The sequence below is a fragment of the Euprymna scolopes genome, chromosome 24, assembly GCF_053919585.1.
Source record: "Euprymna scolopes isolate OS-2025 chromosome 24, ASM5391958v1, whole genome shotgun sequence".
In the NCBI taxonomy this organism is placed as follows: Eukaryota; Metazoa; Mollusca; class Cephalopoda; order Sepiida; family Sepiolidae; genus Euprymna; species Euprymna scolopes.
In genome coordinates, this window is record NC_136505.1 from 80201981 (window position 1) to 80224624 (window position 22644).

Below are 22644 nucleotides of genomic sequence, written 5' to 3' on the forward strand. Positions count from 1 at the left end.
TTTATTTTTTTAAATTATTAATGTCTTTCTTTTTTTTATAAATTATTATTGTCTTTCTTTATTTTTTTAATTATCATTGTCTTTCTTTATTTTTTAATTATTATTAACTTTCTTTATTTTTTTAATTATTATTCTCGTTCTTTTTTTTTTAATTATTATTGTCTTTCTTTCTTTTTTTGAATTATTATTGTCTTTCTTTATTTTTTAAATTATTATTGTCTTTATTTATTTTTTATTTATTATTGTCTTTCTTTATTTTTTAATTTTTATTTTCTTTCTTTATTTTTTTTAATTATTATTGTCTTCCTTTATTTTTTTTTAAATGATTATTGTCTTTCTTTATTTTTTTAATTATCATTGTCTTTCTTTATTTTTTTAAATTATTATTGTCTTTCTTTCTTTATTTTTAAATGATTATTGTCTTTCTTTCTTCTTAATTATTATTGTCTTTCCTTCTTTTTTTTTAAATTATTTTCTTCATAAATTACTTTGTATACTGTTTTTAATCGTGAGGTATTATACTTCGGTTTCCAGATAATGTCAGGTCATCAGACGAGAATACGCACCGAAGGTGACAAAACAATTCATATTTTTATCCTCATTACCCAGCACTAACTGGAATCTGAAAGGAAATACTGCATATTTGAAAACGCTTAAAAAGCGTGTATATTCAAACTTAAAATCTCTTGAATAAAACCTACGGAGCATTTTGTTTCTTCTTTTCCATTTTAAATTCACACACACACACACACACATATATTTATATATATATATATATGTGTGTGTGTGTTAATGGACTCTTCCAAATACCATATTGATTGAGAGCCAAGTGTTCTCGAGGAATGGGATTCTCTATTTATTTTAATTATGCCAACTAAAAAAAAAGCGCTCTTTATATGCGTGGTTGCCAAAAGAGCAATTTTAGCTAGTTGGCGCAATTATCCCAAAGTACGGGTATATCTTTAAAACCTATAACGTGTTCCTCGTTTTCCTTTCGTAGTCTAAATTCTGAGTCAACATCAACTGGGGAACAAGGATTCGAGATTACGTACTCGCACAAACTATCCTTGTTGATTTTCACATCAACTGACGAACTTGAGACGACAATACTCACGCAAATAGCCTAGTGATTCGCGCCAACCAAATGCAAAAGTTTTTAGAAATCAATGGATTTATACATCAACTGTCAAATTAGACAAACGAGGATTTCAAATTTCAAAAAACTTAGATCTTAAATCAATGGTCGGCCAGGAATCTCGTTCATAAAAGTTACTCCCTCCTTGAAATTACCAAACGTGATATTCGAAAATATTTTCTGCTAAAAGAAAAAGCAAGCCTTTCCAACTTGCTGGTAAATTTTAACATTTTCTGCTTAACAGAAAATTAAATCTTTTCCGACTTATTGGTTTATTTCAACATTAAAACCAGATGACTCGTATGGACTAAATGATAATTAGTCCCATACTTCAAAGTTTGCCGACAAAATTCAGAGAAATTAAAGAGATAAAAAAAACGTGCTTTAGTTGAAATATTAACTTTAAACGAATTTTGACGCTACAATGAAAATAGTTTGTATTTATGTTAAATTATTTCTTATGCAACCGCAAAAACAAGTGTAGAAAATATTTGAATTATCACATGAATATTTTGGAATGATGGTTCTTTAAAAGAAAATATCTAAGTCCATTTATTTATTTTTGTGTTGTCTTTTCTCCTTGCTGGTAAACTGGAGGTCGAGAGTTCGAATCCCTCTAGAACCTCCATTATAAATGGAAAATATCTTAACTAGACTTTACGTGTTTGGAAAAGAAACTGTAATTACCATTTTTTTTTTTTTTGTCGTTGTTGTCAAGATTTTAAAAGTTCTGTAACCAATAATGGCGGACTTCCAAAGAATAATTGCACAAATGTTAAAAGTTCAGATAGACAACCACTAACAGATGGAAGTATAACAACAAAAACAGTTAATGAAACAGCAACATCTATGCTACAAGCATTAATCAGGATGGGAACGACACAATAAAATGGAAGAGTGACTATTAAATCATTAAACTGTACCAAAACTTTTGAGAATGAAATTACTTTTTCTCAGTATTTACAGTACTATAGAAACTTGAGTATGTACCAGAAAATGATAAAACCTTTGCATTCTACAGGCGTATTTAACGTGGACTGCAAGGAATAGTCAGATTAAAAAAAAAGATACACTTATTACTTAGAAAATTGGGTATAGCCGAACTTTTTTTTTTTTTTTTATAGAAAACTATGAATCTGGAATTCTCGGAGACAATTATGTGACGTATTTGGGCCTCATACGTATCTTTTCCATAAGAGATGGAAATGTCTTAATATAGTTAAGGACCAAGATTATTTGATGTTTGTGGTGACAGTGAATAAATACTGTAACGATTTCAAGTTAGCATATTTAACCACAGACGACTTCAAATGTCTTATTTTCGCACAAGGCCATGTATCAGCAGAAGACACTGAAATTAGACAGCGCGTATTAACTAAATTGAATAACGAACAAGGGCTGACCCTTAAAAAATTGGCTGGGGATGGCTACAGGCTAATGTTCGTTAAAAGTGACCCCAAAATTGTTGAGGAATCGGGAGTTGCTTATATAAAAAAAATGAAGACCAACCAAATACGTTATTCCCCACAAAAATAGCAAAGTAAAATAACAAAATATTTATAACAAAGCACGAATAGACGAAAATATCCACCACTAGAACGATGTTATATCTGTGGTAAACTACACTGGATGAAGTTTTGGCCAGCGAAAAGAAAACCTGTAAAAATTGTGGTAAAGTTGGTCACCTAGTAACACATCGTTGGTATGCAAAAAAAAAAAAAAAAAAAAAAATCGAGGAAACCCAGAAATAAAATAAGATCAATAGTCAGGTGATAATGAAGATGAGAATTTACGCAAATATATAACTGTTGAAATCTTTAACCAGAAAGTAAAATTCTAACTTAACTCAGGTTCCGACCTCTCGATAATAAACTTGCATATATGGCATCGTCTAAACAAGGCATATTCACTGAGAACGAAAAAGACTGTTTCGTAACAGGTAAGAGTATGAACATTCTGGGTGAAGACGTGTGATGACTCGAAAGTCTTGAATTTACCGAGGGTGGGTTGGAAGGAAAGTAAAAGAACTCTTATCTGTGAACAATGCTAGACCATTTTTCTGTTACCCGAAACCGGGTGCATAAACACTTAAGTCTCGTCAATTATCGTGAAACGAGAAATCGGCAATTTTTCTTCTAGTTTTCAGACAGACAGATACGTGTGTTAAACTTGTCTACGTTGCCAGTTTTTTACTTTTACAAAAAAAAAAAAAAAAAAAAAAAAATTGCTTGCAAGTAACGAAACCATGTCGTTGAAAGTTTTAAACGTTTTTTTTTTCTTCTCTTCCCCTCACTTGTCGGTAAGATAATTGCGACAATTGTCCTTAGTGTAACTTTGAACGGAATTACTAAGAAACTAAAAAAAATCTTTAAATCTAATTGGTTTAGCCTACATTTTTAATCAGAAAATATGTAATGAAACGAAAAACATACCTTAGAAAATCCTTTTCAAATCAAGGCGTTCATAAAAAAACAGCAAAACCGTATAAATTTAATTGCATACAGGAAGACACTAAAAAGAATAACGCGTATAATTTGGAAATATGTCGATAAATAAGGAAGCAACAATTAAAAAGTGAGCAGAAAATAAAAACGTCACAAATTTTTGTTTAAACACAAAAAGAAAATCTGTTGACGCGAAAAGCAAAAGTCAGTTTCCACTCAATCAGCAAAAAGAATTGACAAATACGGATATGGTTTGAATTTACCAGCTGGTAACATTTTAGTACTTTTCTCTAAACATAGAAATAGAAAATTAACTGAACTGGTGCAATAGAATTTAAATGTCACTCAGAAAATAATGAATGATATTACTAAAATAACGTGACCTTAAATCAAATTGTAAATAATTGATAATATTGTATATACCATACAAGGTATAGAAGCGCTATCTCAACCAATTGAGAAAATGTCGACTCAATGATTTGGACATTTCACCACCACAAAATTGCGAAGATATTATATTTGAGAACTTGGACCTCAACACACCTAAGCTTTTCTCAATGTTAAACGTTCAAACAGGAAAAGTAAGTTTACGGATTTTCTGAGTGTCAATCCTAAAAGGAAAAAAAAATATTAAACAAGATTTTTCTTCAGGTACAAAACCCTGCGGAAGAAGGTGTTTACTACTTATTTACCTATTAATGGACTCTTCCAAATACAATATTAATCGAGAGCCAAGTACTCCCTAGGAAATGGGAATGTGATTCTCTACCGAGACCAAACTGACAAGTTAGCCTCTTTTACTTTATAACTTTAACAACATATGATAATCTACACTCTTATTAAAAAAAAAGTCAATTTGTGCGTGTGTCTGAGAGAGAGTTCCTTCCTCATAGGCTGAGCTGTTTTAATTTATCTTTTGCAAATTTCACACAAAGGTAATTTATGTCTGGTAGTGTTCTTACATATGCTTTTTACAGAAATTCATCCGATAAATATCGAAAATCGAAAAAAATCAAATTTTTACAGGGGAATATTTTACATTACATCAGGGAAATAATAAAATCTTAGCATATCATTTTTTTTTTTAACAGATTTTTTTCTTTATCTGGAGATAAAACTCAGTGGTAGATCATTCAAATGATCCCCTATTCAAGCTCGGGTGTACCTCACCACTTTATTTTAATTTTTCTTATTGATGAGTTCAATTTACGATAAAAGAAAAGGCACCATTTAAAATCGCCGCAAGTCATTTCTTCGTTTGCATATTTTAAAACTAAACATTAATCATAAATGACTTTTTCAAGGCATTCATCACCAAGCTCAAATATCAGATGACGTAATTGTAAACACACACAGACGGAATTTGATGAACGACATTATCATTATTTATTTTTATTTATTTATTTGCGAATTAGTACACCGGGTAGATTATTCCTCGTAATATATAATAACCAATAGAAAATTGATTCTAAAATAATACATACGCAATCCGTATAAATTAAAATATCATGTTTAAGTTTATTTTACGACTGGGCAAGGCTTAGCGGCGAGCTAGTTATCAATATAAAACATATACCGTGTTCCGAGTTGTCCTTTCGTGGTCCCAATTCTGGCTTCACATCACCATATATATATATATATATATATATATATATATATATATATATATATATAGTGCCGGCAAAAAGAATGTCCGCACTTGTAATTTTTTCAAAAACTGCAAATTTAAGCTAAATTTAATGTAACTGTTTTAACAACCTATACCTCATTTTATTCGCCCTTTCTTCCTCTATAATTTTACCTGGTCATATTTGAAATATTCTAGTGTTCACGTCAGTTTAAAAAAATAATTTCAAATTGAGAAGGCAAAAAGAATGTCCGCAGCTACAAATTCGAATAAAACCAGTTATCGCCCCTAAATCAGGTTAAAATATCCACCAACAGGCAACAAAACATCGTACTTGTTGTTGTTCCAGTGTTGTTCCAGGTTATACAACGTAACATTTAGTCCATATGCTACGACTTTCTCTTAGTGATCGTCAGGAGCTCATCAAACGCCACCTTTCTGGTTTATCCAATCGAGAAATCGACCGGAGATTGAAATGGTACGAAAGACTGTGCAAAAGCACCAAAACACTGGCAGCGTTCGTGATGCCCTTAAAGCTGGTCGTACAAGAGTTACTTCTAACAGGGAAGACAATGTTATCAAGATTCGCAGCCTAAGAAACAGATTTGAAACGCCCCCCCCAAATCCAACAACAGCGCAATCTTGTTAAAAAGTGCCCTCTTTCTACTGTCAAGAACAGATTAAAGGAATTTAATTTACGAGGATATGTTGCAAGACGCAAGCCAGTGATTTCTGTAAAGAACAGAAAGCGCCGTCTGGACTTCGTCGGATGTAATGAAGATCATGACTCTTCATGTTGGTCAAAAATGCTTTTTAGCGACGAAAGCAAGTTCAATAGGTTAGGCAGTGATGGTAGGCAGTACGTCCGTCGGGGGAAAGACGAAGAATTTAATCCTAGATGCTCAGTTTCAACGCTGCAAGGTGGTGGAGGTTCAGTTTTGGTGTTGGGCATTATTAGTACTATAGTTCGCTTGCAAGATCGAATTAATTCGACCAAGTACATTAACATGTTGACTGAGCATTTTCTACCCTACTTTGGTCGGAATTTGGATGATAATCCCATATTCATGCAGAATAATGCTCTCATTCACACAACTGACAATGTCAAGAGGTTCCTGGAAGAGCATGATATTCCGTGTTTGGATTGGCCTACACAATCTCCAGACCTCAGTTCTATCGAAAACGTATGGCATTACATCAAGGAACAGCTACGCAATGATAAAATTTCAAATTTGGAAGAACTTTAGGCAAAAATTAAAGAAAAGTAGGATGCCCTTTCCCCGGAATATTGCTGCAGTCTAATTCAAGGAATTCCCAAAAGATTGTAGGCTGTCAAATTACAGAAGGGCTATGCTACTAAATATTGACTAGTCCATTGTGTTCCTGTTGTATTTGTGTTGCATTACTGTCCAAAAGTAAAATTTAAAGAACAATTTTCCATTGTGCGGACTTTCTTTTTGCCTCCTCAATTTAAAGTTATTTTTTTAAATTGACGTGAGCACTAGAATATTTCAATTAAAAGTCAAATATGAAGAGGTAAAATTATAGAAGATTAAAAGGCCAATCAAATGAAGTCTAGTCTGTTTAAACAGTTACATTAAATTTAGCTTAAATTTGCAGATTTTGAAAAAGATTACAAGTACGGACTTTCTTTTTGCCTATATATATATATATATATATATATATATATATATATATATATATATATATATATATATATATATATATATATATATATTCCTTGGTGTTACAAGCAAAATAGTTTTACTACTCATGTTATTTCAATTTTGGAATATTCCAATGATTGTTTTTTTTTATCTTTAACAATCGAATGTTAATAATCAGCGGGAATAGATAGGCAGAAACGCAGGATTTATAAAATCTATACAAACTTTATAAAATCTATACAAACTTTATAAAATCTATACAAACTTTATAAAATCTATACAAACTAACGCCATAACATGATGATGAGAGGGATAAATAGAAATTTAATGAGATCGGTCACTTGGCTATTTATGGCTAATTAGAAGAATTAGACTGGGTTTCTTCTCACCCATAACTATAAATATATGGGCAAAGGTCTTATGGAAACAAACGCTGATAAATTATAATAAATTATGGATTTTGTACAAATAGTTTTATGATAGTGTCCATCAAGAATATGTTGATCTTGGAAGCTGTTCATAAAGGCATTCCCGTAGAATTTTTAAACCTTTAATTAATAATGTGCACATTTTTACACCACGTTGTAAATTAATAAAATTTTTCATAAAGTGAGACATTTACTGATTTTCTCTCTCTCTCTCTCTCTCTCTCTCTCTCTCTCTCTCTCTCTCTCTCTCTCTCTCTTCCCAAGTAATTCCCCATTCAAATGAAGTAATCGCTCCAGGAAAGCATAGTCGTATCTTACGCGATAACATAATGAACGGTGTTGCGTTCACTTGGTTGTCAATTCAAGAGATTCACGTGATAGTTTATCTTTCGGAAAGCGTGAACCATTTCTTCGAGAGGCAAATACCTCTTGACACGCTAACAATATGAATAAAAGAGCTGTTAATTATAATAGAAACCCTTGCGACTATAATGCATAGCATAATGAAAAGAAATGTCATAGCAACGAAGAAACGTGCGTTCCTCTAGGCCAGACGAGATATTAATAAAATAAGAAAGCATCTGCTTCAAATATTGATTGCATTTCAAGAAATATTTAATTACTTGCAAATATCCCTTTTATTCCAAAAACGTGCTTAATACATTTTTCTCCATCTTTAATCATGTTGCACGTAATTCATATGGATGCGCGTCAGTTACGACTTTTTGGTTTTATTCTGCTTTGTTGCCATTGGTTTCCTTATTCCAGGAAGTGAACATCACAATATATTTTTTATGCATTTCTTAGTTACTTGATTCTTCTTATTCTCGGGATTTTCGACCATTTCCGCCTACGTCGCTCTAGCAGATGGACATGTTCGTTTTCTCCACCTTCCTACATAACTGATGTTTTATTTTAATCTCTTTATTGTTTTAAGTCGAATTTACTTGTCTAGCCCTAACCTGTGTCTTTTTTTTATATCTTTATTTTGCAATACAATGTGTATTACTGTATTTCAATTTCAAGTTAGCTAGGTCTGCCATTATTTTCTTATTAACGTGGTAATTCCTTGGATCAGTGTCGCAGTATATTTTCTTTCTACCATTGTAGCCTTCTTGCTTGTTGAACTAACTTTCTTCTTTCCTTTTGTGTCCTTTTTCTCTTCTTAATGTTTACTTATTTCTTCTTTGTCACAGTGAAACTTACTCCGTTTATTTCATGTTTTCTTTCAAATTTTTACCTGATTCGCTTAGAAGAATAAATTATTGTTTTTCTTAAAGTGGAATGTGTTTGTTTTATCCTTTTTCTGAGTCCGAGTTGTTGTATTACAATCATACCAGTTGCTGGATCTCAATCCCTGGCATATGTTATTGTAAATAAATGAGCGTATGACAGCAAGAAGGACAAACGAAGAAGTTTAGATTAAAAAGTTTATTTCGGATGGGAAAGTGAGGTTGGAATAGTCTTCTGTTAATTGTCAGGATGTGCCATTGTCCACCTAATCAAGAGATAACCGGATTCATGTAGATAGCAGTCCTTGTTCCCGGAGTTTTTGATCGTATTGTTGATTGCTGGCGATGATGACGGCGGCGTTGCTGCTTGATTGTTGAGTAGTTGGCGGTGGCGACGGCTGTGCTGCTGATTGTTAAAGGATAGTGTCGGCGCTGCTGCTTGAATGTTGAAAACATGATGACGGTGACGACGACGCTGCTACTGATTGTTGTGGAGATGCTGACCCTGACGACTGCGCTCCTCGAGGCCTCGGCACATACTGCTTCTGCTGTCGATATCCAGTCGAATTTGTACTTCGTGCGCGGACGTAGTTTAAAGCACAAGAGGCTTGAACAGTAGGAGACGTTTTTCTATCTTTGGTTGTATTAGTTTCTGTATCTTGACTTACGGTAAAGAGTTATTTGTTTAGGGGCTACGTTCACTTATCTTGTTTCAGATAGGTGCTGATAAATTTGTGGATATATTCTAGTAATAATTATACTCCAACGGTGTCCCTTTTAATACATTATTCGTACCAATACATGTCCTGAGAGGCTCCTGAACTGCTGTTCAGATTTATTGTTTTTAAGACGGATAATCTCTTCTGGTGTTTTCCTTGCTAAAATGATAACGTGAAAAAATGTAAATTGAATAACGTGAAAGAAAAAAACAATCTTCGATATCCTCGTATGTGTTAAATATGTCCAATTAGTTTATGTCAACGAACAGGATGCGCCGCCATTGCTGTAACTATCGCTAATTATGTATTTGTTGGTACTTCTAGTTACGTTTTATGTAAATCTTGACAGATATAAAATATAACAGAGTTAACTGGTTGTATAGGTCAAATGTAATCAGTATTTTGTACGAAGGCAGCGCAAATACATCTTTTATTTAGGATGTACGCTTACTCGTGTGTCGTTTTTGGTTCACGCATGTACAGTACGTGTATTTAGCTTTTTATGTCGTATCGATATTACTAACATAGCACCAATAACCACTAACAACCCTCAATGCAATTTATAACAACAGTTTTTTGTTTTGTTTGTTTGTTTTTTCGACACCTGTCATATCCTTGATATGAGCAAACAATCGTTGCAACGCGCGAAAAGAAATAAACGTTTCCTAAATTAGCATGTGTCACTTACAGCAGTCACAAAAAAAAAGAATGAAATGACTAAAATAGTCAGTTAGTATGGAATTGCATTTTACAAACAAAAAAATTTTCAATACGGAGACATTTCAAAAACAGTTTTTTTTTCTCTTTCGCTGAAAACACGCAAACACAAAAGACGGAGATGCTGGCGACAAAATTGGTGCAAAATTTTTCTTTCGGCAAAATTTTTCTTTCGGCAAAAGTTTTCTTTCGGCAAAAGTTTTCTTTCGGCAAAAAAATACTAAAAATAATTACTTTATAGAGCAAGACCTTTTAAGTCTTCACTTCACTCACTATGCATAAAAAACGCATCCACTTTTAATTCTTTCCTGGCCGTTAAAATATTTATTACTTTTTAGTTTTATCTTTCTCTGTAGGATAAGTTTCTTTGATAATGCTTTCCCATTTTTTAATCTTTCATTATATACATATATATATATATATATATATATATATATATATATATATATATATATATATATATATATATATATATATATATATTGAAACATTATGTAAAAGAATACCAAAACATTAGATTCATTTATGAGAAGCGGAATACGGTCTCCATTTTTTATTGAACTTCAGTTCCGTCTCAAACGGAAGTGAAGATATATCCGAGACTTCTTTACTGAAGAGTTCTTTAAGGGGAGGTAATGGTTCATACTATCACATCCCTCTTTTTTCAATAATTGAAATGGAAAGACAAAAAAAGGAATTTATTTACAATGATAAGATAAAAAAAAAAGAAAATAAAAAGTCAGTTAGTAACTGTCTCATCTCTGAATCTTTTGTGGGGTCTGACGACACGTCCAGATCTGGTGGTTTGAACTGTCGTATGGTTGCTATAGGTGCCCGTGTCTGGCACTTATTGGGGTGTACGTTTGAAAGGTGTCTGTTGACATTGTGTACTGTCCGTCTCTATACTCGATGAACCGTCCCTGGTAGGTTCCTGAGGAATTTCAGTGGAGTACATCTCTGGATGTGCTATGCTTCTAGAGGGGATTACTCTAAGATGCTGTCGATTTCGACGAAGAGTTTTTCCGGAGGGGTTCTATACTATGTACGACCTTGGTTCTTGGTCCAATTGTGTGACAACTGCAGGAGACCACTCACCTGCTTCTTTATTTAACACACGCACAGGTTGTTCGATGGACAGTCTGTGCAGCTCTTTTGTATGTTGATCATGGTACATCTTCTGTTTTTCTTGCTTCTGATACAGTCGTTCCATTATTTTCTCTTTGTTAGCGTTTTGGTTGGTGCATTTGATTGGGGTGTTTCCTGCTAACTTCCTTTGGTATATAAGCTCACCTGGTGAGGGAAAAGCATGATCTAAAGGAGTCGAACGCAAGCATAATAACACGATATCCAAGTCATGGCCGCTTGAGGCAGCTTTTTTTAATGCAGATTTCACTCCCTGGATACAGCGTTCAGCAAAGCCATTTGACTGCGGAAACTTAGGTGAGGATGTGTGGTGTTCAAAATCCTATTCTTTTGCGAATTGCTTGAAATGTATCGAGCTGAAGTGTGGGCCATTGTCACTTATCACTCTTTCTGGAATTCCTTGTTCTCCAAATATTTGCTTTGTCAGTTTAATAACTTCCTGGCTGGAGAACTCCTTCAACACTCGCACAAATGGGAACTTGGAGTAATAGTCCGCAATGAGCATAAAGTTGAGACCTTCAATGTGAAATAAGTCGGTAGCCACTATCTGTCATGGCCTCGCTGGAATCTTATGGTGCATCAGGGGTTCAGTACTCTGAATAGTTTGGTGCTGCTGGCAAATGGTACATTGTTGTACTATGTTGTCGATATCTTTGTTAATATTGTGCCAAAAAAAAAACGCAACTTTTGGCTCGGAGTTTACATTTCTCCATCCCTTGGTGCCCATAATGTATTTTCTGTAATACCTCTTGTTGCATCGATTTAGGTATTATTATTCTGTTTGATTTCAATAATATGCCATCAATGGACAATTCGTCTCGATAGGGCCAATAAGGTTTCATATTCTTGCCCATTTCTCTGAGAGTATCGGGCCAACCTCTCAGAATAATGCCCCTCAATTCACATAGTGTGGCATCTTCAATTGTTGCTTGGTTTAGCTGAGCTAGCTTTTGGGTTGAAAATTGAACAAAACCCATCCTCAGATCCAAGTCTTTTCTAGCTTTTTTATTTGGTAACCTTGAGAATCCATCTAATAGTGCCATATCTTTTCCAGGGCGATATACAATTGTCGTATCATACCCTTGCAAACGTAGTTGCATGCGTTGGAGGCGAGGTGGAGCTGCAACCAAATTTTTTAAGTTGATCATTTCCATAGATATGTCCGAAATCGTTCGCAGCCGAAAACAACTGCAAGGAGCTCCCGCTCTATGTTGGCATAGCGTTGTTCAGTTTCTGTTAAGGACTTGGATGCAAAAGCTATGGGTTTACCTCCTTGCAGGAGTGCGGCGCCGAGTCCTTTACTTGATGCATCGACTTGGATAACAGTTTGCTTGGAAGGGTCGAAGTATGATAGCAACATGTCTTTGCAAATTAGATCCTTGATTTGCTGGAGGGATCTCTGGTGACTTTCTGTTCACTAGTATTTCTTTAGGAGATCTCTCAAAGCTGCTGTGAGATCGGACAGGTGTGGAATGAAAGGTGCCATATATGTGATGATTCCCAACACCCTCTGCAGGTCGGTAGTGTTTGCTGGACTAGGTAACATTTTTATTTCTGTTACCTTGCTGGGATCAGGGTGCATACCATTCTGATCATAGATTGCGCCAAAAAAACAAATTTGTTTCTTATTGATGGCACACTTTTCGCGGTTGAAGCACAGTCCTTCCTTTTGAGCAATTCTCATTAGATTGTGGAGGTTCCTATCATACTCCTCTTCGGTTTTTCCAAAGACAATGACATCGTCAACTAGCCCTAAGGTGCCAGAGCACTTCTCCAGAATCATGTCCATCCTCTGGGCAAATACATCCTGAGACATCACCAGACCAAAAGGCATCCGCTGGAAACAGAATCTTCCAGAAGGGGAGTTGAAGGTAGTCAACAGTTGTGAGGCTGCGTCTAGTTTGATGGACCAATATCCATTCTTGGCATCCAACTTGGAGAAATATTTGGCAGCAGAGAGTTTATGTGCAATTCTCCCATTGTTGGGGTCTTGTAATGGCATCTCATGATGGCCTTGTTTAAATCTTTTGGATCTAAACACAGACGGAGCTTTCCATTGCCTTTCCGCACATAAACCAAGCTGCTGACCCATGGTGTAGGCTCGGTTACTTTCCGTATGATGCCTTGTTTTGTCATATTTTCCAATTCGGTCTGGATTTCCTCCCTCATATGTATAGGACATTTTCTTTGTGCATGTATGATAGGGGTGTTGTCTGGTTTCAGGACAATGTGATATTCACCCTCAAAATTGCCAATATTGTCAAAACGGTTTGGGTACATATTTGCCAGATCCTGTGCTGAACGCACTGAGACTGGTGTTTCCTGGATTGCACAGTGTAACGTTACCAGTCTCAAGTCTCTGATTGAAGGTAGTCCTATGATGGTAGGCCCTTCTGTTGTCATTACAAATAATTTGATGGTCTTCCATATTCCTTTGTGTGAACAAGCTATTTTAATGGATCCATGTTGGGTAATATGAGAACCATTATAGGCTGTTAGAACAGTTGGTTCATCCTTTGTTGCACCGGGGAGTAGCTGTCCTGCTGCACTTATTAGGTGTGGGAACATCTTCCGGAAGGTACGTAATGGAAGCATGTTGCCTTCGGCTCCTGTGTCAACCTTAGCTTTCAGAAAATGGGTTCCTGGGAGGTTGGGAAGCTTGATTACAAGGTCTGTGAAAACCTCTGTCCGACTATCGCCTTGTTCTTGAATAGAGTCGAAAGACATTTGTTCAAACTTGTTATAAATCCCTTCATTGTCCTTCTGAGAGGTATTTACCGAGTGCATACGGTTGCCATGTTTCCAGTATTTGTACTGGTCCCTTTGTGCTTCTCCATGTCCTGGTTTATTACCTCCATCTTTCCATATTGTGCGTGTCGGAAAACGTCCTGCTGCGTTTTTATTTTTGCTTGCGCAGACCTTAGCCCAATGATTTTGTTGTCCACACGCGGAACATGTGGTACCCCATGCTGGACATTTTTGCCTCGGATGGGAGCCTCCGCATCTGTTACACTGTTTGTACTTGATTGCATCTATTTCATGCTTATTCTGCTCTAGTTCAGCCAACTGTCTCATGTGGGTTATGGAAACTTCATGTGTCCTACCACGGTTTATAGCTTCCGGCAGTGTCACTTGTTCGCCTTTCGCTAGAAGTTGCTTTTGGAGTTCTGGGTGCTTTGTTCCTGATATAACCTGCTCGATGAGGCGTTCCTCCATTTCCTGGATATCCCGGAACTTGCATTTCAATGCCTGCGATTTACACCGGGCCAGAAAGTCATCGAAATTCTCTTATTCCTTTTGATTATACTGGCGCAGGTAAAAACGAGCGATTCGGAAGTTTAATTGCGGCTGCAGTCTTTCCTCGAATTTTTCCCAAATTATTTCTGGATTATTCCTGTCGGCCTCGTTTTCGAATGACCAAGTGTTGTATCTTTTAAGGCCTTCGTCTCCGGACAGTAGCAGGATGTGGTCGACGTGTTTTTCCAACGAAATATTTTTAACTGAGAAGTAAAGATTACAACGTTGCTTAAATAATCGAAATGCTTCGGTTAGGTCTGTGGACGACCAATTCATTGACGGTTCGTTTGAAGCCATTGTATTTATTTATCTCGTTTAGTTCCAGACGATATAAATTCAGTCTTTCGTTTATTTATTTTATTTTATTTATTTTTTACTTTTAATAAACTGACAGAACAAATGTACATGTATATGTGTTTTCCGTGGAAAACTTAAACGTCTGAGAACTTATACATATACTTCCTAATATATGTATATTTTTTTAATGACAGTAATGTATATATATATATATATATATATATATATATATATATATATATATATATATATATATATGTATTTATTTATTTTCGTTGCATTTGAAACACGAAACACGAAAAACAATGCTTAGTCACAGTTTGAAGCTTGGCGCCAAGTATTAATTTTTCCCATGCAGTCTGAACGTGGCCAATTTTATTCATTTATTTATTTTTATATTTCTTTTACTGTCGTGTGTATATAATAGGGACGACCTGTTCGTAAGGTTTCCCAAATGGGAAACACCACCGCTTACCACCATGAAACATTATGTAAAAGAATACCAAAACATGAGGTTCATTTATGAGAAGCGGAATACGGTCTCCATTTTTTATTGAACTCCAGTTCCGTGTCAAACGGAAGTGAAGATATATCCGAGACTTCTTTACTGAAGAGTTCTTTAAGGGGAGGTGATATATATATATATATATATATATATATATATATATATATATATATATATATATATATATATATATATATATATGTAAGGAATGCTATTTAAGGATCCTATTTACTTGCCTCCCCACGAAAGCAATGTCAGACGCAAGGTCTGTTTTTAATGTGGGAAAAATCCAGCTCCCCCAAAGATAAGAAAAAAATTAAAATTGTCTCAGCCATGAAGGATTTCCCATCCACTGACCGAGGGCAAAAAAGGTGAAGTGTAACATCAGAACAGATACTTCACTGTGATCTTGGTCCGAGGGCCGTAGGTGCTATTTAAGGATAGCTAGCCGTAGTAACTACTATGTTATTGAGGTCCTAAAGGTGAGACAACAGAGCAAGTTCGAACCGCAGTCATACATGCACCGACTCCAGACTCCCTTCCTCTTCTTCACGCTGCCACTCAAACAAACCAGGACTGTGCTTTTATCAGAGTCGCTTTGGCGCGGAGGCACAGATGGAAAATGTCCTGTTATTTTTTAACCAGGGAAACTAAGGGCGGAGAGCTGAACACAGCATATTCTCCACGGAATTTACAGAACAGTCGTGCCTATTTTATTACAGACACCCGATCCCGAGCGTGTTGTTTGGTTGACGTAGGAGCAGTTCGCAGTACATGATATTTTTATTTATGCAGATTGCATATGTATTATAATCGAATCAATCCTCTATTGAATATTATATATTACTAGGAATAATTTGCCTGGTCGACTAATCGCAAATACACACCCACACACACACACACACACACACACACACACACACACACACACACACACACACACACGCACACATACACACACACGCACACACACACGCACGCACACATACACACACGCACACCCACACGCACGCACACACACACATACACACACGCGCACACACATGCACACACATACACACGCACACACACACGCACACACACACGCACACACACACATACACACACGCACACACACACGCACACATACACATACACACACGCACACCCACACGCACGCACACACACATACACACACGCACACACACACACGCACACATATACACACACACATATACATATATAATAATGATAATGTCGTTCATCAAATTTCGTCTGTGTTTGTTTACAATATCATATCAGCTGATATTTAGGCTTGACGATGGATGCCCTGGAAATGTCACTTCTGATCAATATTTAGTTTTAAAATATGCAAACAAAGAAATGATAATGTGCATAATGCAGAATAGATATAGGCAGTTGTCTTGGATTCAAAATAAGTAGCCATTTAAAAATCAAGAAAATAATTTTTCCCATTGTTTTGGATGAGTGATTTAAATTTCAGACCCTCGAAACATTAAGAACAAATACTTATGCCTTGGAAGCCTTGTTTTCGTGTTAGAGCACATTTTGCCACATAAAAAAAACTATCATTTAAAGCTTCAAGATGAATGAAAAATAAAATGTTTAGAAATTAAGACAGGAATTTAAAATCAAATTACAAAACACAAATTTACGATGCTTAGAAAATAATGAATTCAAGAAAAATAAAATAAAATAAAACTGTGACCCTAGGAACTAATATTTTAACTTTTTAAATATGAACCATTTTAAGGAGTAACTGGTGTTACTATTAATAAAGTTCTTATGGGGGTGGTTAGAAAGGGTTTGTTTGTTTTCTTCGCTAGTGGTGTTCTCAGCGAAAGAGGAGATATACTTACAGATGTGGGTTTTAATAAGGTAAGTGGATGCTCCAATGTAAGTGTGGATTATAGGGAGTACTGGGTACGTGCAAAATAGATGGTCGATCCCCAAAATGCATAAACATTTTGACTTTTATTATATCATTATTTACAAATTCCCCCAAATTCAGGAAAGTAACCAATTCTAATTAAATTTCAGTCTTTATATAATTATAATAATCACAGAATATAATTAATCCATTTTTTTTTTAATTTTAGTGAAAATGTACTTTTTCTAAACAAAAACACCTTCGCTAAAGTTAAAGTTTTAAGTATTAAATAAAAGGCGCACGTATTTCTGTTCACTTTTTATATATATAAATATAATATTTCAGATATTAAGAATTCTTTTTCTTCTTTTTAATCTTTCAGGAACATTACGAAAAAAAGCCGTAAAGTCGGTGTTAATGAAATTAATATAACTTGAAGAAAAATTAATTTCTCGAACTGTCGATATTATCATTGAATTAAGCATTGTTTATTCAATATTTTCACCCAAAAATAATATAATTGAAAAAAATATTTCATGTGATTTTAATGAAAATAATTTTCACAAAAATTTTAAATGTAATATTATAATATTTTTCTTGTACGCATGATGTAAACATTAGTGTAATAAATTTTTCTTATCATCCTGAAAATAAAAAATTGAAAAATTGAGATACAGTATTACTAAGAAAAAATAATTTAAAGAATGGTATTATTTTTAATAACAATTAATTAAGGCAAATACGGATGAACAAAATTGAAACAAAAACAGAAAGGAAACAGACAGGATTTGCATCCTACCCGCCGTATTCTTTTTAATAAATTGTTTTTGTTCATTTTTTTTTTCAATGAATAAATTGTCAGTGTAAACAGTGATTTTAATTGATTTTCACACATTTAAAATGCACCTTTTATTTTAAAAAGAATTTAATTTATCGCTATAACACGATTGATAATAAATCGAGTGATCATGTAAAAAAGTAAATAAATATTCTAATTAAATAAGCATTTCCTTTTTATAACAACAAATACGATTACTTAGGTAATAATTAATATTCTTACTAGCATGACTGGTTAACCGGCGTTTCCCGGTGGAACGATGCTCTCCTCGTAAAAAAAATTAAAGTGTTGTTGTTGTTATTTTTGTTGTTGTTGTTGTTGTTTTTGTTGTCCAACCCTAACCTCCTGTTAAGAACGGCCTTCGGAATAGACACCCCCAACCTCCTCATGTTAAGAATGGCTTTTGGAATGGTCACCTGCAACATCACCATGTTAAGAACGGCTTTCGGAATAGACAACCCATTTTGTAAGTGATAAAAGTGACGGAGGAGCACAAAAGAAACGATACAAAGACTGTCTGCCTATCACATTGACTACCGCCAGTGGTCAGCTCTTGCAGCAGACCGAGATGTTTGACGGCATACCATCTACCAAGGAGTCTTCTTCGAGAACACTCGTTGAACTTGTCTGGAGGACAGAAGACACAAGACGAAGGAGCGCCAACTATCCCAAGCGCCAAAATCAGACCAGACCCTAATCCACAGCTGTTGCGGGCGAACCTGCTTATACCACATTAATCTCGTCAGCCACAAGCGTTCACGAAGCCAAACCATGATGATGATGATGATGATGATGATGATATATATAAAGTGAGATACGCACATTTATAAAAATAATATTCATAGACATGCTATAAACGTTGAAATTGAAAACTACGCATTATAAAAGAAGTTATATATTTGTATGAAAAGTGATAATAATGCAGAAATATGTTCAAAGGATATCCCGAAGTAAATCCAGGCTCGATGAAGAAAAGTTAAAAATTTTGGTATAATCAAAAGAAAATATTAATATTAATATTTATACTTGACATTTTACAGAATTATTCATTTTGTAAACTTGGTAAAATTTTTGGTGTGTGTGTGTGTGTGTGTGTGCGAGAGAGGGGAGGGGAGAGAGAAACTTTGGCTAATATTGAGCTAGTAAAGTTGTATTAAAAAAAAAAGAGTTTAATCGCATAGTCACAGCACCTCACCTTGCATAGACATACAAATTAACTAATTAGTAATCCTGAGTCCAAAAGACATGCTTCTATCTAAGCGCCCCCGTCGTGAGTTGGAAATAACTTTTCCAAATATGACGGAAAATAAAGTTAATTATGTGGCATCTATTTCTGTGGTTACATATTTTTAGGAAGCAAGTCATGATTCGACAGATGCTAAAATAGTAAGCACGTTTATTTCAGAATGTTGTCTGGCGTTTCACTAATTTTTATCAGTCATAAAACGTACAATTATTTCGATAGGATTAAATATAAAAAAATGTAAAATAGAATTATTTATAAATTTGATTTAATGTAAGAAATTTCAAATGCAATTTTCATTTGTTTCGCCAACCTCTCATATGTTGAAATTTTTTTTGTACCAACAATGGAACATCTCCCCCCCCCCGTTTACATTTATTATTTTTTATCTGGTTCTTGATTTTTTGTATTTTGTATCTTTTTTATTCTTATTTTCTTACATTTTGGGTTTGTACGAAACTCCCTTTAATTGGAAGAAAAGAGAAATGCTAACTCCGTGATGACGTCACGAGCTCAGCGCGGATTTCGGCCTCTTTTGAAATTCCGCCGACGTGGAGATTGGACTTCGTTTCATTGCCCGGCGCTGAAAATGGAATTTTGACGAGCCTCCTTAAAAAAAAAAACAAAAAAACAAAAAAAAAAACGGCAAGAATACCCCGGGTATGCGACGAGGCATACTTCTGAAAACTATCTACGTGGCTACGGTTTTGCACGTAATTTGAAGGAGTGTAATTATTTTAAGAAAAGACCTTATTTTACGTGACAAGGAATTTTGGAACCTCCTACAAAGAAGAAAACCCGGCAAGAATACCCCGGATATGCGACGCAGCCATACTTCTGAAATCCATCTGCGTGTCTACGGTTTGCACGCAAATGGAGGAGAGAAAATTCTAAAAGGACTTTAAACGAAAAAAATAGAAAAAGGCACGTGCCTAACTGGCTTTCAATTTGTGAGTAGTGTGATTAGAAACTACTATTTTGAATCTTATTATTGTATCCGTTCATGGATACGACATCTTATAAGAAGCAGTGTTATTTTTTTCATTATATGTTACCTTGGCGTTTTTTAAATTTAATGCCCGCAAAGGGAAAAATTTGCAACTAATTCAAAGCAAGACCTTTATATTTTATTCTTTACCCTACCCCTTTTTATTCCATGCTGTCATTTTTTTTTCAGGTTAGTTACTTTAGCGTCGAATTTATCTGGAAGCAAGATAAAATTCCGACACATACTATGAAAGGGCATTGTATTATAAGTATACTTGTCGTGGCTACTTCAGGCCTTTTGAATTTCATTCTTCTTTTTTGTTGTTTTTTTTTCGTTGTTTTGATTACCAAAATAATTTGAAGTTATATGTAACTATTACGGTCACGTTTGGCTATTAAATTAATTGAATAAATTATAAATTCATAACAATAGATTATTATAAGCTTATAATTGTCTTATAATGCTGTTTAAATAAAGTTAAGTGCAAATAAAATGTTCAATCTATTAGCAATTGTTGCTAAGAGTTTTAAAGTCGGCTGTAATGTCTTTCCATTCGATAATTTAAATAATTCCAAATTTAAAAGTGTCACAAATCAATACATGCTGTTATCAAATTTTATCAACAAAGAATTTGAACAAAATTACAATTTGTTTAAAAAAGAAACCAAAGAGTATTTCAGTGAATTTAATTTTGTAATTAAATGTGTAAATATAAATTTTTAATTAGTTTTTGATACTTTACGTAATTGCATATTTTTTTTATTTCGGTAAATAATTGAGTAATAGTAAATAATAATGTGTAAGTCACGTTGATGTGAGAAACACCGACAAACTAAAAGCGGTTACATATTTTTTATTAATATAGAGACTGCGAATGAAATAATCTTCGACTTTCGAAAGATATCCAAGTTTACTTATGTCAGAAATTGTTTACGTTGCTAGTTTTCCATTTTGTGTAATTCTATGCTTATAGTTGTAAATCAACATAAGGTCAGACCATAGCAATATTTTGCTCCGTGTGAAACCGACAGTCCCCTTTTGAAATAAGTTGGTCATGGATGCTGCGTCTTATTTAGAATCTGATTATTTGATAGAAATATTGAAATACATCACAAAGACAAATACTGTAGCAATTTTTACTTACCAGCACTCGATAGGGGGGGGGCAAAGTGATGGAATTCAAACAGCAGTCGTTCAAACAAGAAATCAGTAACTGCTGCATTAGCTGATTTATAGTATCGGTTTGTTGTCCACCCATGTGGATTGGATGTGATAACATTTGCATAGGATCGACAAGGAGATTATTAAAAAAAAAACTTACAGTCAATATGTTGGTTGGTTAGTTTTAGTTCGTTCGTCCACTAACGGTTCTCTTTTTTTCTTCTTTTCTTTTTTTTTTTTACTATTGCTTTTACTGATTTCTGTTTAGATTTTTTTTTCATTTTCTTTCTTTGAAGTTTGTAATGCTACGTATGAGGCAGCCAAACAAGCTGCCAACATTGCCTTGCTTTTTATTGAAACCAACCGAGAGCTCTTTTTAGTATCCTCGCTGTTCCCTTAAGTGCAATTATCTGGATCTCTTTTGCACTTGGTTCACCAGGAATATTAGTTAGGTAGGACTTCAGGTTCTTCTTCATAAGCCCTGTAGCACCTATAATAACTGGTATGATTGATATCTCCCTAAGATTCCAGTGTCTTTTCATATCATACATGAGACCTTGATATTTGGTCTGTTTCTCTCTTTGAGCTCTTTTCAGACCTCCATCATTAGGGACACTTACTTCAACCAAGGTGTTAGCAGTCGTGAATACTAAAGCGATCATCCGTGTTGCCTAAGATAAAAGGAAACTTGTTTGTTTGTTTGTTTGTTTGTCTGTTCCAATTAAATGGACGAGTTGTTGTTGTAAGCAGTGAGGCATTCCGTTGCAACTCACAGTTTACCCAGAAAGTCGTGAAGGAGTCACCAAACAATGTAAGGATTTAATTGTTTTTTCCTTTCATGTCGAGTTCGGATTTTAATACTTCGAGTTACCTAAACCGTATCCCCCCCATCCATTTTCGTCGTCTAAAAATCCGACACGTTACAACGAATTGCAAAAAAAGATCAAATGGATGACCGAAGGGAATTTGAGAGAAGATTATTCCTTCTTCAAAGAAAAATAAGGAAAATCGAGGAAAAATTTGGATCGTTAACCGAATTATTTCGAGCTTCTTTCAGATTTAAGAAAGAAATACGACGCCGACTGAGGGTTTTATGGAGAGTTAGTGGGAAATATCTCAGAGGTCCCTATGGAAGACCAGAGGTTCCTCAACGTTGAGCAAACCATTAACTCTCAGTCAGAAAGCGGCTAGTATCCCAGAACCAACTACGTCCTTCCCTTTCAACTCAACAGCTCATTCTTCCTTTTCAGTAGAACCCTTTAAAATAAAGTTAGAAGGCTACATTTCAGTGGGAAAGATTTGGAAATTAACAAGAGAAGTTTTAAGGACTTTT